The sequence below is a fragment of the Vulpes lagopus genome, chromosome 4 (genome assembly GCF_018345385.1).
Source record: "Vulpes lagopus strain Blue_001 chromosome 4, ASM1834538v1, whole genome shotgun sequence".
NCBI classification, from domain to species: domain Eukaryota; kingdom Metazoa; phylum Chordata; class Mammalia; order Carnivora; family Canidae; genus Vulpes; species Vulpes lagopus.
In genome coordinates, this window is record NC_054827.1 from 72,096,185 (window position 1) to 72,114,398 (window position 18,214).

The window sequence follows — 18,214 nt, forward strand, 5'->3', positions numbered from 1 at the left end:
TTTTGTCAGTCTTTTCATTACACACATTTGTCCTGCATCTATTTGGGCCCTCCACAGAGGCAATTATCCTGTTAAATTTGTACGTTAGTTCACAAAGAGTTGAAAGAGGGAGGTCTCAAAGTTGCCATAATCTGAAAAGGACATACTGAGATACTACTGGGCATTTTATACATCATTAAGCCACCGTCTACCTCCAGGAAACTGTTCCTATAAGTCAGTAAGAAAGTTCCCCCATTGCCATATGCAATAGAAAGGTAAATTCAGCACCAAAATTATCTTCCCTTCCTTGCATGTGTTTATTTTGGAAAGGAAGAATAAAATTTACTGAATCGTCAAAATGTTAACTGTTGGGGCCAGGCGGGAAGAGAAACTCCTCAAGATGGCGGATACCCCAAATGGCTGAGGTTCCTGTCACCACCTCCACCTGGGACGCCAATGGACCAATGACCTGCTGACAGCTTGACGCAGACCCTTAGACCTCTCCTTTGGACTTCCCCAACCGGACCCAATGCCCTTCAAACCCCAGAGGAGGAAGTCACCTTGGACTGACCGAATTGCGATCCTTCCTTTGCATATGAGCCGACCAATAGGAAACCGTTCTGCCTTACAACGTTATGTAAACCCCCTGTCACCTTGTCTTGGCGCGACTTCCCCGACTCACTCTTTCCCTCCGTGAGTCGTGGAACCTCGCCCGAGGTGCCTGCAATAAAATCTGTTCTTGGACCCTCGCTTGCCTTGGCGGTCTCATTTCCATTTAGTTACCAAAAAACCTAACATTAACCTCTACTTTTGTAAAGGACTAATGATTAACAACACACATCACCTTCAATCTGTCTGCAAAAAACTGAGGAATTTCAAACAGAAGGGAAATCTATAGGTTTGTTGGAGTTTTTTTAGTTGCTTGTATAAAATCTGGCTGTGGTTTCCTAAAGTGATGGAGTTTATTAGGTGCAGCTGAGGAGGACATAGGTCTCAGCTAAGAGCCTCAACAGTGGACCAACAGAACTCGTAGAGTAGCAATGAATACAACTAAAACTCTAGAAAACCAGTGGAAACAAGGATACGCTTCTGTTTTCATGGTCAGCTTCTTTGAAGGTCCCTTTCTAGGGCCTCTTGACTACTGCTTAGTCTCTTGGCTTCAGACTTGCTTACCTCCATCTTTTTATGGGATTCACATTTTCAAAAATCATTTCTGAACAGTTCTGATTTGTTCAGAGTCACTATTCATTTGTAATTTTGGAAAGGGAAAATTATAATACAGAAATATCTGTATTACATTTTATGGTCTAAGTGGAATCACCAAATGGGAGACAATGACATGGGAAAAGCAGGAATCTAAGGTGCTATGAGAAATTTATTTTCTATTTTTTATTATAATTTTCCTCCACCAAACTGATTATTCCCTTATGTTCCACATTGTTCTCATGGTATATGAAACTCTGTCACTATGTGATTTTTAAGTGTCCTTACTCTCAATCTGCTATTTTTAATTGATCAAATTATGCTTTAAGAAAAACTCTGTCACAAAATTATTAAGGTTGTCTTTTTTCCTCCGCAGATCCTGGAATCGGTCAGCTGGCTGTCCTACTTATTAACAAGATTCACCCCTCTCTAATTTGAACACCTGGTCTCTTGTCTCTTCATGCAGTATATTCTTTTCTGGTTACAACAAAATCAAGAGTGTGTTTCTACACCCTGAATAGAATAGAGAATTTTCCCCTTATCAGATAGAAACATGAACGTAATTACACTTTCTGCAGGCCAGCATTGAGTACTGTCTTAATCCACAATCAAGGCAGTTTCTGGTTAATAGTTTCAAATTCATTATACTTAAGCTATATTTTATTACAAGAAGTAGAATATCCTACTTTCTAATTTTCCCATTTATTCTTCATTTTTTTCAGGTCCTTATGCCTTTCTACTTTATTAGCATATTTTTCCATTCCATAATGTATTCTGCACCTGCACTTCTCCCTTTTCAAGAAAAAAAATTGTCGTCTTCCACTTTATCCTTAAATTGGGGAAAATCTGTCATTTTTTTTTCCTCTTAAATCTGCAGTTTCTGGGAGAATTTCAGTTTACTTAGTTGCTCTGGAAATAATTTAAAATTTACCATTTATGTAAACTGCCTGTATATGTATTTTATAAAAGAGTTTATGGCATCCCTGGGTGGCTCAGCATTTGGCACCTGCCTTTGGCCCAGGGCGTGATCCTGGAGACCCAGGATCGAGTCCCACATTGGGCTCCCTGCATGGAGCCTGCTTCTCCCTCTGCCTGTGTCTCTGCCCCTCTCTCTCTCATGAGTCAATAACTTAAATCTTAAAAAAAAAAAGAAAAAAAAAGTCTATGCTGTAGGACAGGAAAACTTGAAGTATGCAAGATACATATACAATTTGCCATTTAGATGTGATTTATCTATTTCACTTTACTATTCATGCTACTAATGGGACTAGTGTTTTCTTCTTTTTTTTAAAGCATGGTAATTTAATCATCAGTATGGGAAAAGTAGAAAATGAAAAAGTAAGAATCATTGAAGTGTACAGACCAGTTGATTTTGTGGAATACCTCCCCCCTTTGGAATTTTTAAAATACTTCCTCATAATTAAATCAACTTTTGCAAAAAAAAAAAAAAAAAAAAAACTTTTGCATTTTTTCGAGGAATACTACATAACTGATATGTGTCCTTCTGAGCACACCATATCTAGAGGTTCATGAGTACAATTTGTTTGATATGACATGTTTGGTTCCCTAAAAAGCAAGTTCCAAAAGGGAGGCTGGTATGAAGAAGTTTTATCAAGAAGGGCTCTGGGGAACACCAATGGAGAAAGGAAGAAAAGAAAGACGGATTCAGTACATAAATTAGGCTGGATGTAGTCTCAACAAAAGGCTCAGCCAACACTATAGGAAAATGTCAGACTGCGATGGCTCTTCAGATTTGTCCAACACTGGACGAGGGCCCAGGCTTCTAGGCACCTGCTTCAAGCAGCCATTGGATGAAGGCCACATTGAGAAGGTATGCCTGTAGGTGAAATGACCTCCTCAGCCAAAGTTGAGAACTCCAGAGAGCTGATAATTGGAGCTACCTGACTCAAGTACTTTAGCTGTGGGAATGCATTCTTCAGTCCGAAGGGGGATTTGGGTCACACCACAGTATCCTCTCCATCCCATCAGTGGTAATGGTAATTCTGCCCACTATTTACCTATAATATTTATCCACTGTAAAGATACCTTATTCCCCTCTGTAGTTAATAAGTAATAGTGTGAGGAAAGGTTTGGCATTATGTACATTTTCTGTACTCCCCACAAACTTTCACTAAATGATTTTAGGGTCTACAAGGATTTCTGTCTTAATCTACATTCTAAACTATGATGGATTAAAATATGCTTTCCTAATTGATCATTTTTGTTATATTAATTGGCATTCCACTATAAAGATTATTCCTTTTCTTGTTATTATCTTAACTCTCTTAACCTTTATTAGTATAAAACTCAAAGTGTATTTTAATATAAGATATAATACAATAACATAATTTATTTTGACACTAAAAGTGTCCTATTTGGCCAATGGGATATTCATTAGTCTGGTTTGTGCCCACTTACAATTTTTAACTGTTTTCAGAGAAGCTTTACATAGCCTCACTACAAATAAAATACTTTTAACTCACAGTATTTTCAAGAGATAATACATGTCAATTTTAACAGAATTCAAGTTAGACAAGACTTATCCAGAAAGACGACATAAAATTATACTTAAGCCTATTTTTCAGCGTATAACTATAATTGAAAATTGTTTAACTCAGCATGTTAGTTATAAGTATATCAAATAAGGAAAAAATATAACTGCATATCTTAATATTTTACATTTTTATATTAATTACATCATACATAAATTATACATTTTGCTTATATTCTAAACATTATAAATTTAATCTTCAATTATTTAAAAAGTACCTGATGAGACATCTTGAAAGGGACACCGATACAGATTTCAAGAACTTTTGGATTTTTGGTTGCAATTCTACCAATATTTATTGTGATTTTTGTTTATGCCATTTAGGTGATTCAGATCTTACTTTATTAGTAAAATTGAAATGTTTATAATTAGGGTCCAATGTGATATCAACATGAAAGTATTTTGCATATTATAAATACATATAAGCTTGAGACCTTTGAAATGACTAAAGCACCTTGTGGAATCATTTATGGGGGAAAAATGCTGTGGCAAACTGAGATTTCTTTTGATATTAACTGTAGATAAAAGAACATGATGTTGAGAAGTTTCTCCTCCCAAGACTAGACTACACATAATAAATAAATCCAAGCATTCCAGGCTTATCTCTATTCCACGTCTTATTTATCTTACCTATGTTGATAATGTAATTATTTATCAAGTTACTTTGACTAACTTTTATGATGCCTATTGTGTGTTAATCCTGTGCTGAATGCCATGAATACAAAGATAGATAAGGCAAGGACTCTGAACTCAAGGAATTTATCTAGTGAGGAAGACAGGAAACCACTACAATTTACAACACAGAATGTGGTATATGCTATCAGAGTAACTTGACTGCATAGAACAGGAAACTCAGATAACAGTGGCTTAACAGAATGAGCTTCATTTTCTTACATAAGGCATATGAAGGAAGTCAACTCAGGACTACTGGAGCAACACCACGGTAACAAGATCAAGGTCAGATCTATGTGATTGATTTTGGTCTTTCATGGTGGCAATGTGGTAGCTACAGTTCTAGTGATTGCATCCACATTTCAGGCAGAAAGTAGGCAAAGAATCAGCAGCAGCAGGTGCCATCTGAATCTGTGTCTTTAAGCTTTCTTAGAAGCACCCCACAATAGTACTGTTATCTCATTAACTAGATTTGTCACCTCTACTATTCTCACCTCCACCACATGGGAGGGAAGGAAAGCTTTATCTGAACATGCTACTGCCAAAATTAGGATTCAACAAAATTAGGATTCTCTTGTAAAGGGGAAAAAATAACACAGAGAGGCAATTAGAAATACATTTCACAACAGAAACAAAAACTATGCTTACTGTGGAAGCATAAAGGAAGGGCATCTAAATCAACTCTGATAGTATAGTGTAGGATACACTATAGATCTTAACTCCTCACCAAAAATATCCAAAAATCTTGGTACCTTAGAGTTCCTCATATCTGTAAATAGCACTGCAATCCCACCGCGCATCCCATTAACAAAGTCAGAAATGTAGGAATCATTAATTCTCCCAGTCTCGCTCCTAAGAATCATTTTATTATTCTAGTTTTAAATGTTAACAATATGCCATTTTCTCTATTCCATAGCAACCATTTCCATCCTACCACTCTAAACTTCTCTCTCACAGAAGCATCCTATTTTGCTTCTCCTTTCCAGTCTTGCTCCTGACCAATCCATCCTCTGCTCTCAAGGTAGCAGTAATGGTCTCCTTTTTAAATATAAACCAAACCACACCACCCTGTTATTTAAAATTCCTCCAGAAACTTCCTATTGTACTTAGAATAAAATACAAGTTCATACAAATATAGTAGCATGTAATATAGTAGTATACAAACTGCCAAAGAGAGCAATTTTCCTCTTTAGCAACTCTCAGTCCAAGAATGAAGTCTCTAGCCTGTCTGAGCTTTCTTGTGTATAAGAACATTAACCAAAAAAAAAAAAAAGAGAGAACATTAACCTGATTAACACTAACATTCTAACATCCTGTGAAGAGCAAAAGCCGTCTTGGCTGGTCTTAATAAGTACTAAAACTATACATATGTATAACTTTAGTTGTACATATCATATGCCTGTTCCTTCACAAGGTAAAGATTAGTGACAAAAGGATTTTTTTTAAATAGTTCCAGCTGTAGGAAATTCTGTCTCATAAAACTTTTCATCAGGGCAGATAGATAATAGATTAGCTCTAAAAATACATAATATTATTGATATATTTCAATTCCAAAAGCAATACTGGAGCTTCTTGTGTTCAGAGACTTTTATTAATTATGCTCATTCCAAGGATACAAGGTGACAAATTGGTAAAATATGAAGTTCTGAAATGCAAACAAAGTTTTCTTGATAAAGTTCATTCCTCATTACTGTTCAGAAAATCAACACAAATTGGTTTAATTATCATAGGACTAGAAGTTAATAAACCATGACTCCATTTCTTCTATCAAGAACTTCTATCAAGAACATATTTCACAACCACTAATGAGCTCTAAAATGTCATGAAAAATAGCAAATAAAAAGTATTTATCCATCCAAATATTTATGTGATTTTTATATACCATATACACAGAACAAAAATATTCAGATACCTTTGTGCATTTTTCAACATACTTTACATGGATATTCCAATCTATGTAAAATACATTGCACACACACACAAAATCAATATGTATAAAATTTCTCAGGTTTTAAGAACAGCATGTACACTGAGTCAGTAACTGTTTCTTCTCTGACTTGTAGTCTTGTCATCTGACAAAAACATTGCCTTGTCACCAAGACCCTTGCCATCCCTTAAACTTCTATTTGCCATCATTGGAGACGTAATCGGCAAAACTGTTCTTAACAAACATTTATATCAAGGCCTGTCACTGGTCCAAAGGAGCCATTATAGTGAATAATTTTACGAGTAGATTGGACCAAAAGAAGCCTAAAAGACCCATTATAGCCTACTGTATCAAATAGACTTGCAAAAAAAAAAAAAATTCCCAAATTTGACTTTCAAATACAGAGTGATATCACCTCCAGGATTCATAATGTGCATATTAAGAGTCTCCCAACACACAAATATGAGTCATTTTATTCTAGTTCATCAGTGACTCATCTTGTCCTAAAGTGCCTTGATCAGCACCAGAAAGAATCTCTTACTGATTTTAAGGGTATTGTTCCTCCAGCCTTTAAAAATGCAAAGCTTTGTGTTCAATCATTTGTCAAGAACTATTTTATTTGTGGCACCCTAAAGATGCTCCCTGTTTTTATCTACTATGCCTAAAATTGTTCTAATTTTCTACTATAATAAAAGCAGCGCATTGGCTTGTTAAAAAAAAAAAAAAAAGCAAAAAAAAAAAAAAAAAAAAAAAAAAGCAGCAGCAGCAGCCAGGTATTCTCTTGGAAGAGAATGAAATGAAACAACATAGAAACTCAATGAAACAACATAGCTTATCAAATTAACAAAAGTGATGCTTTAGAAATCTTGAGATTATATAAAAGTATATGATGAGAGAAACACAGGGCAACATAGGAAATCCATCTCTTATCCATCCCTCATCCCTAGGTGGTATGAGAAAGATAGACTCATCCCAGCTCCAGAGATGGACTCTGATGGATCTGAACCATTTGGGCCATTTTGGAATCATAACTAAGGCATAACTGACTAATCAAAACTTGGGATTCCACGGATATAGTTAATGGTTTAGTAATGGGTATGTAACCAAATTACTCTTGTCAAACCAAAGCTCAAGATGTTTGTTTCCTGGTTAGCAGAAGAAAATTCCTTTCCTTTTGTCGATCTATGCAAACACTGGTAGTTCTGGATGCTACAGCTGACAGCCTTGTTGCAATAAAGAGGTAAGCCAGCCTAAGGACAAATTGAATATGTAGAGGACAGCACTAAGAGACCACAGAGTTAAGGGATTGCCACTTCAATGACATGATCCAAGTCATTAATATTTGGATCAAATCAACTCTAAAGCTTGCATTCTCACAAAATTTTCTTGTTACATAAGTGAATAAATAACATCACTTGAACCACGTTTTAGAGCACTAAATTTTTAATAAGCACCAGTCAATTGGATATCTAGACAAAGGCTTATACCTGATGATGTTATACCTACAACTTTGAAGATTTCTTTAAAAAAAAATAGAAGTATAATATGGTTAGACAATGACTGTATAGATACCAAAGATTAACTATAAAGTAATACAGTTTAATCCCTATTTTGAGCCTCCATTCTGCCTAACAGCAGAAAACTCAACCCAGGTAACCCAGGTAGTTTCAAGCGTCTACTCAAGTTAATTCAAGTTTTCCCTTCCCATTTACTCTAAAGCAGCACCAAATTCCTAGAAAGCTTACATGGTTTTAATGGAGGACACAGAGTTCTGGTCATCACCTGGCGATCTTGACAACCATTTCATGAACACTACCCTATCTGTCCTCAAAGATGTAACTCTCAACTGGCATACAAGTGTCAGATCATTGTTTTAGTTACTCTGTATGCTCTACTCATGAGACCCATTTGATTTAGTTCACTCTTCGTCAGCTACATCTAAGTATTTCTGTGTATCACAGAAAATTCACAGGTACTCTCCTCTACTACCTAAGGACCCTGGAGAATCAAGAGTAGTAGTGCAGTTTATACATTTAAGCCTAAAATATCAGCCTCCTCCCATTTTAAATCCTCTAGTGCCGCAACATACTAGTATAGGAAATCTCGTTTGCTTTCTTGGGCTCTGTTCAAGAAATGAAAACAAATGTCCTCTATTTTCATCTGCCCAGAGTTTCCTAAGGTAGTCTCATAATTAACTTTAAACAGGCAAAGAGTATAGTTTTCTTGAAGACACTCTAACACCAAACTCTCTTGAGTTCCCATTGACTCTCATATCAGCTGAAAGGCTGTATCACTACTAGATGAGGTGGGCAGAATAATGGCTCCCCAAAGATGTTCAAAGACTAGTCCCTGGAACCTATGCTACCTTACACGGCAAAAGGGACCTTAAAATGTGATTAAGTTAAGGATCATGAGAGGAAGATATTATTCAGGGTTAGTGGGTGGGCCAATGTCATCACAAGTCCTTATGAAAAAAGAGACACTGTAAGAGGCAGAGAAAAAACTGAAAAAGTTTTGTTGCTGTCTTCAAAGACAGAAAAAGGGGCCATGAACCAAGAAATCAGTCAGTCCTTTAGAAGTCAAGGAAATAGATTTTCTACTATAGACTCCAGATGAAATGCGGCCCTGTTGACCCATTTTGTACTTCTGACCCCCAAGACTGTAAAATAGTAAATCTGCTTTGTTTTAAGCCGCCAAGTTTGTGATAATTTGTTATACCAGAAATAACAGGGCAATGAGACCTCAAGAGTTCTTCCAAAACCTTCTAATTTATGTCTGAAATTAATGTCTTCTGACTTTGCTGTGATAGCAGTTCCTTGTACTACAAAAGCTACAAAGTCTTGGTATCTAGTATCCAAAGGGGCTAAGTCTCAGAGAGTACTGCAATGTGACAGTGTGGAAAAAAAGGGAGTGCAGATTAGTTAATATTCCACAATAGCATTTGATCACAATGGGTAACTTAGTGAATAAATTCACACAGATAAGTATCAGTGATAGGAACCATTTTATTTTTGTTATAAACTACAACTGCGCTGCTGTAACATTTACTACTTGTTTATTATAAACCCACTTACTATAAAAACAGGAAATGGGATATATTTCTGGATGCTGAGCAGCTTAACCATTTATAAAACTATGGAGACTTATAAGGTTTAAATAACAAACAGAAAATAACAGAAACTTTAATTTAAATGTTTTCTGTATTTGTATTTTGACTTTCACAAATAATATGTATCCATAAATAAACGCAGTATTTGTGACTTCAAATATTCAATTACTAGTTGGTTTAATGTGGAATCATGGTTTCCAAAAGCAACAAGAGATACTTAGTTCATGTATTCCTAATCAGCATCAGTTGATCCTTAAAAAAAAAAAAAAAAATCAGTTCCTCATCCAAAGTAACATTCTACTTTAAGGCATCATGTAGACGTCTTATCCTAGGAAGATGTCTTTATCCTAGGAAGTTGTTACTTAAAGTTATGGTCTAAAATTAGTCTTAGTATTTTTTTTTGCATCTGTTTCCTCAGGCAAAGGCAATAAAAGCAAAAATAAAGCATTAGGATTACATCAAACTAAAAAGCTTTTGCTGTGTAAGCAAAGGAAACTATAAATAAAACTAAAAGACAACCTAGTAAATAGGAAAAGATATTTGTAAATGATATATCCGATAAGGGGTTAGTATGTAAACTATATGAAAAACTCCTACCACTCAACACCAAAAAAAAAAAAATGTTATATATATATATAATTAACAAATGTTCAAAACAGGGGCTCCTGGGTGGCTCAGTGGCTGAGAGTCTGCCTTCGGCTCAGGGCATGACTGATCCCAGATCCTGGGTCCAGGAATCAAGCCCCATATTGGAGTCCCCGTAGGGAGCTTCTGTCCAGAGAAGGAAACAAATAAAAGGCAATCTACTGAATGGGGGGAGATATTTGCAAATCACATATCCTATAAAGAGTACCCAAAAAATAAAAAAAATTCTATTTCTAAATACCCAAAACACAAATAATCCAATTAAGAAGGGAGCAGAAGAGACCTTTCTCCAATGAAGACATACAGATGGCTCAGGGACACTTGAAAAGATGCCTACCATCACTTTCTATCAGGGAAATGCAAATCAAAACGATAATGAAATAATCCCCTCACACCTATCAAAATGGCTAAAATCAACAACACAAGAGATAGCAGATGTTGATGAGGATGTGGAGAAAAAGGAACCCTCTTGCACTGTTGGTGACAATGCAAACTGGTGCAGCCAAGGTGGAAAACAGTATGAAGTTTCCTCAAAAAGTTAGAAATAGAATTGCCCTATGATACAGCAATCACACTATAGGTATTTACCCAAAGGATACAAAACACACTATTTCAAAAGGAACATGCCCTCCAATGTTTATAGCAGCACTATTTACAATAGCTAGGATATGGAAACAGCCCAAGTGTTCATTGATTGATAGATGGATAAAGAAGATGTGGTTTATTTTTACAATGGAATATTATTCAGTCTTAAAAAGAATGAAATCTTGCCATGTGCAAGGATAGGATGGAACTAGAGTGTGTAATGCTAAGCAAAATAAGTTAGGGAAAGCTAAGTACCATATGATTTCATTCCTACATGGAGTTTAAGAAATAAAACAAACAAGCAAAGAAAAGAAAATGAGATAGGTACAAAGCAAGAAACAGACTTTGAATTGCTGGTTACCAGAGAGGAGGTAGGTGGAGGAATGAGTTAAGTAGGAGGTAGAGATTAAGGAGTACACAAGGTGATGCATGAAACGACTGAATCACTATATTGTACACCTGAAACTAATAGAGTACTGTATGTTAATGGGAATTAAAACAAAACAAAAAGACACTTTTTCCCTAAAGATTAAAAGAGCATGCCTATTTTTTAAACAATTGAACCATAACTCTATTTCAAGAAAAAAAAAAATAGGCATCTTATAACAGAGTTTCATGTTAAATAGGCACAACCTCTCTTATAGAATAAACCAGCCTTAGGTATGTGACTTGTTGATATATACAATAAGCTTTTCTCCCCCTAACGTATGCCACAGTATAAAATATTTTCCTCAAAGGTTTAAATCCTAGTTAATTAAGTTTTATCTGTGTATACAAATGGAATGCAATACCGAAGTAAAACATAATAAATGGAAATATTTTCTTCGACAGCTTTAACAGTTATACAGTAGAATTTCATTTCTCATTATGTTTTGTCTTAGGAAATATGGAACTATAGAGAAAATAAAGTAGGTGATAATATAGCAGACATCAAATGAAGATCCATTAAAATGAAATATAAAGTCTAAGATATTATGGCTTAACAATAAGGAAATTGCTAGTCATAATTTCCAAAATATGAAGGACTTCTTAAAGTATAAAAATATAGCTTATTTAAAGTAAACCAAAGTGAAAAAACAAAACAAAATAAAGTTTTAAAAAATGTAGGATTTGGGGATCCCTGGGTGGCTCAGCGGTTTAGCGCCTGCCTTTGGTCCAGGACGTGATCCTGGAGACCTGGGATTGAGTCCCGCGTCTGGCTCCCTGCATGGAGCCTGCTTCTCCCTCTGCCTGTGTCTCTGCCTCTATCATGAATAAATAAATAAAATCTTTTTTAAAAAAATGTAGCATTTAACACACAAACTAGATGAAAAACCAAACAACTTTCTTTGCAATGATGGCAAGAAGAGCCCTGCTTAGGATTGTATTAAAAGCAAATACTACATAAACACAGATTAAATGTCCAACATTGGATACTGGTTAGAAAATGTACAATGGGCACTACACATTCATTAAAAGCAATGTTGAGTATCTAAGTGTGCTATCATGAAGAAATAGCTACTCTATATAGTTGAATAAAAAGCAAAAACAAACAGGTTAGAAAACAACTTAAATAGTATGGTTTCAGTCATGTAAAATTAATTATATAGTAGGTACAAATTTCAGTCAAAAACTCAAACTATGTAAACATGGCACTTTTTTTTAATTTCTAACTTCGTTTTCAAAGCCCCATTCCCTTTTAATAGTGGAGAATTTAAATTTGCCAACTCATGTTAAGCTCAGGTACTCTTAATTTAAAATTATTTTGGCTGATACATATTTACTTACTTCAGCATTCTAAAACGCAAATATTCCTCCTTCCCCCCTCCCACCCACCACTCCATCTTTACTCTTCCCTTCTGTCATGGGTGATAACAAGTACCGTCAAGGACTTATGTCATCCTGACCTTAGAGAGAGTTTTGTGAGCTTTCTGATCTCTCATTCTTACCATGAAACCTCTCTAGGGCCATCTGGGGGATACCCACCATCTCCACAGCTCTCTCAGTAACAAATGAAACTCATGGATTCCCTCCCATATCAAGGGTGAAGAGGAGACAGCCCTTGAAGCAACTTTCAAGTCCACTGACAAGATACCTCATTTCATCATTGCTGCTAGTTAGCAGGCTGAATGCAGAAATTCTGCACAAGACTGCAGTTTTCACTAGTTTTAGGAAGGGAAGCTAAAGGATGATTTCTCTGCTATGGGATCTTCCTTCACTCCTGTCACCCTAACATCTTCCCCACAGTTTTTAGCTGTGAGTGAATAGGTTGCTGAGTCTCTGCCCAGGGAACTAACTACCACCATCTGAATTCTCTACTTCTTCCTACAGCTGTTGCTTTTATCTCCTATAGGACAAGATACAGTTTTTAGATTATCAGACTTTTTTCTAAATTGGTGGGCTTATTTCTTCACATTCAGTATCCAACTTCTCTACACTAAAAAATATTTTCCTCTCAAAATTTTTATATTTTGTACATGAAAAAACATCTTGTATTACTAAAGCCAGCCAACTAGTTTGCTCTCTCTCTCTCTCTCTCTCTCTCTCACACACACACACACACACACACACACACACACACACACACAAACACACATGCCTTGGTGTATATATATGTAAGAAATTGTCCATAGGAATATAAAATGTTATTCTTGGGTATCAATGTGAGGTTGTGTTCTTGGGGAAAATACTTAATTTTTAAGTTAGGCTCCCTATATGAAATAGAGTAAATAATAGTACGTTTTCCAAATGATAATGAAAAATCAGTGCATAAAATAAATGCAAAACAATATGCAGAAAATCAAAGATTTTCAATAAAAGTTAGCTATTAGGATGAGAACTCAAAGTCCTACAACAACCTGGTCCTACCAGTTTTCCTCTGAGTAATATTATTCTGCTACCTTTTACCAGGATGTGACCTTTCCTAACAATAGCAAAGGTACTTTTGTCCTCTATCTCTGCAGGAAGCCCCTGATATAAGTAATTAATATTGCCTAGTCAGGCAAACAAGCTCAGCTATGTAGCTGACCAATTGTATGAATTTGAGCAAATTACTTAACATCTTTAAAATTTCCAAGCAGAATGGGAACATTGCCCCCTGTATTTAAGGGCTATTATACCAGAAACAATCTATAAATAATGCTTAGTACAACATTAACATGCAAAATGTACCATATGTGACAGTTCTTTCTTAGCATTAAGAAATGTTGGTCTCTTAATTCTGACATTTTTCTTTCTAAATTACCTATTACAGTTAGAAAAAATCCTTTTGTGTTTTCTCATACACGGAAATTTATTTCCCATCTAAAAACCGACTGACAAGTAGTAAGAGATAAAACAAAATCTAAAAACCAATGAAACATGAGACACTAAGTAATTGATACAAGCCAATACTCACTGAAAATCACGCTGATTACTTTTAAAAACTCAAATAAGGGGCACTTGGGTGGCTCAGTTGGTTAAGTGTTTGCCTTCAGCTCAGGTCATGAGCCCAGGGTGCTTGTATTGAGCCCTGCAGTCCTCTCCCATCAGACTCCCTGCACACTCTCTCTCTCTCTCTCTCTCTCCCCCCTCCTCCTCTCTCAGATAAATAAAAAATGTAAATATTCAAATAAATTAATGTTTTGTGTTAAGTGCCTAAAAGTATTTTCCTTGCGTTTTAAGATAGCATTAAATAGAAGCAGTTCATTATTCCCATCTCAAACAACAACAAAGAAGATTGTCAATTTTCTACAGCATGATGAGATTATCCTAATGTAGTGAAGAATGGAGCAGAAAGGGGTTGCTTTTCACCTTTTCTAGATGAACATTATCATGTAAAATCAACATAACAATGAAACAATTGTGTTTCTAAGATCACTAAGTAAGTCATTATTTCAACCAATGCTCAATGTGTTTTATGAATATACTTTAGGTAGCCTGGCAGCCTCCAAGACCAGTTTAGCACAACCAGCCAATTCAATCCTTTTTTAAGGCAGCTATATATTTTCTGTAACACAATGTGACTGTTTGAACCTTTTAATTTAAACCCAATCTTGGCTTTAATGAATGATTATCCTGGCAGGAGACCAAATTGCATTTTTAGGGTGTGTTTTAATGCATCTATTCTCTGTCTTCAATCAGAAATACAGTAGTTGTGGCAAGAAAAAGGGTATGTATTCCATTATTTTTCTCTTTTTGATGCTTATGCTTACTGGAAAATCTTGGTTAAAATATTCAACATTGGCAAGTATTATCATCTAATTTGCTTGTAGAGAAGGTAAAAAATTTAATGATTTAGATTATATTTATATTTTCCACTAAAGTATGTAAAATAGAGGTTGGCAATTTATAAATCTGCCAATGCCAAATAGTTAATACTTTGGCTTGGTAAACTATAAATTTTCTGTCCCATCAACTCGGCTCTGCCATAGCCAAGTGAAAGCACCTATAGGCAATACATAAATGAATGGGTGTGTGCTCCAATCAAATTTTGTTTACAAAAAAATGGGTGATCAGGCTTGGGGTATAGTTTGCATACCTCTGATATAGAAGATGTAGCATGGCCAAAACATAAAGATCATATTTTTTTTCACTGTACGATTATGTATTTTTTTTCACTGTACAAAGACACACTGTGTGGAATTGAAGACTTAATCATATTAAGCAATCAGTAACTACTAAGCATATTCTGTATTCAAGATTCAATCTGAGCTGCTAAGAAGGTATGACAGTAATATAAGAACAAATTCTTATCTTCAGGAAGCTCATGATTTTCTTGTGAAGCCAAGAGTTGAACAGAATAGGGTATGCCTGGTGGCTCAGTGGTTGAGCGTCTGCCTTTGGCTCAGGTCCGGGGATTGAGTCTCACATCAGGCTCCCTGTAGGGAGTCTGCTTCTCCCTCTTCCTATGTCTCTGTCATTCATTCTCTCTCTCTCTCTCTCTCTCTCTCTCTCTCTCTCTCTCATAAATAAAAATCTTTTTTAAAAAAGTGTTGAACAGAATAAAATGGCAGCATTGTTAGACATTATGCAATGAAGGGTTAGGTGGATAGGCTTAACATAAGCTCAGGTCTTGCAGGAGTCCATCAAGGATACACATTTATTTAATACATTTCAACTAAATAAATGAGAGTGAATAATGCTAGATTATTCCTAGAAAAATTGATACTTTATCAGTTAACTTGATATGCAGAATTACCTATTGTTCTATATACACACAGAGACTTTAATATTTTACAATAGAAATTTTAAAAATTCTGTGGGTATTCTAGGGACCCAGTATGGAACCATACAAAATTGAATTTAAAATTGTATTTTAAGACTGTTGGAAAAAAATTTTTCCACCTTTTTTAATATTTACACTTAGAAAATTCCTATCAAAGGAAAACTTCCAAACTCTTTACGAAGCCAGCATTACCTTGGTGCTAAAACCAGACAAAGACTTCACCAAAAAAAGCCAAATTAGAGACCATTATCACTGATGAACATGGATGCCAAAATTCTCACCATGATACTAGCCAATAGGATCCAACAGCACAAAAAAAGGATCATTCACCATGACAAAGTGGGATATATTCCTGGGCTGCAAGGGTAGTTCAACATCTGCAAATCAATGAAATACACAACCTTATAAAAGAAAGGACAAGAAGCATATGATCCTCCCAATAGATGAAGAAAAAGCATTTGACAAAGTACAGCATCGTTTCTCAATTTTAACTCTAAACAGTGTAGGAGTAGAGGGAACATATCTCAATATCATAAAACCCATATACCAAAAGTCCACAGTGAGTATCATTCTCAAAGGAGAAAAACTGAGAACTTCCCCCTAAGGTCAGGAACACAACAGGGATGCCCAATCTCACCACTCTTGTTCAACACAGTATTAGAAGTCCCAGCTTCAGCAATCAGACAACAACAAGAACAAAAAAGTATCCAAATCAGCAAAGAAGTCAAACTCTCACTCTTTGCAGATGACAGGATACTCTATATGGAAAACCCAAAAGACTCCATTCCCAAATTGCTAGAACTCAGGCAGGAATTCAGCAATATGGCAGGATATAAAGTCAGTGCACAAAAACCAGTTGCATTTCTATACACTAACAATGAGACAGAAAAGAAATTAAGGAGTTAATCCCATTTATTTACACCAAAAACTATAACATACCTAGGAATAAACCTAACCAAAGAGGCAAAGGATCTATACTCAGGAAACTATAGAACAGTCATGAAAGAAATTGAGAAAGACACAAATAAATGGAAAAATGTTCCAAGTTCATGGGTTGGAAGAACATATGTTGTTAAAATGTCTATGCTACCTAGAACAAGCTATACATTCAATGCAATCCCTATCAAAATACCACTGACTTTTTTTCCACAGAACTGGAACTGAAGTAAAATTTCTATGGAACCACAAAAGACCCTGAATGACCAAAGGAAAGTTGAATAAGAAAACCAGAGCATCACAATTTGCATCACAATTCTGGACTTCAAACTCTATTACAAAGTTGTAATCATCAAAAACGATAGGGTACTGGTACAGAAACAGACACATAGATCAATGGAACTGAATAGAGAACCCAGAAATGGAGCCTCAACTCTGTGGTCAACTAATCTTTAACCAAGCAGGAAAGAAGATACAATGGAAAAAAGAGTCTCTTCAACAAATGGCAATGGGAAAATTGGACAGCCACATGCAGAGGAATCAAACTAGGCCATTTTCTTATATCTTCCATAAAAATAGACTCAAAATGGATGAAAGAACTAAATGTGAGACACAATTCCATTAAATTCTAGAACATAGGCAGCAACCTCTTTGAACTCAGCCTCACCAACTTCTGGCTACACAAGTTTCCAAAGGCAAGCGAAACAAAGGCAAAAATGAATTCTTTGGACTTCATGAAGATAAAAAACTTCTGCACAGCAAATAGTTGACAAAACCAAAAAACAACTGACAGAATGGAAGAAGATATTTGCAAGTATTTTATCAAATAAAGGGTTAATATTCAAAATATATAAAGAAGTTATCAAACTCAACACCCAAAGAATAATTCAGTCAAGAAATGGACAAGACATAAACAGACATTTCTAGAAAGAAGATTCACACAAATTGCCGACACATGAAGAAATGCTCAGCATCACTTAGCATCAGACTAATACAAACCAAAACCACAAGGAGATACCACCTCACACCAGTGAGAATGGCTAAAATGAACAAATCAGAAAATGACATGTTGTCAAGGATGTGCAGAAAAAAGAACCCTCTTCTTACACTGTTGGTGGGAATGCAAGCTGGTACAGCCACTCTAGAAAACAGTAAGGAGGTTCCTCCAAAAGTTGAAAATAGAGCTACCCTACAACCCAGAAATTGTACTACCCCAAAGATACAAATGTAGCGATCCAAAGGGTCATCTACACCCAGTATTTATAGCAGCAATGTCCACAATAGCCAAACTATGGAAAGAGACCAGAGGTCTATGAACAGATGAATGAATAAAGAAGATATGGTACATATATACAATGAAACCATTAATTAGCCATCAAAAAAATGAGTTCTTGCCATTTGCAATGACATGGATGCAACTAG

The 18,214-nt window shown here is 35.6% G+C and overlaps 1 pseudogene; it reads left to right on the forward strand.

Annotated features, from left to right (window-relative positions):
• The first annotated feature begins 2,908 nt into the window (after positions 1 to 2,908).
• Positions 2,909 to 18,214, forward strand: part of LOC121488796 — a 174,971-nt pseudogene continuing 159,665 nt past the window's right edge.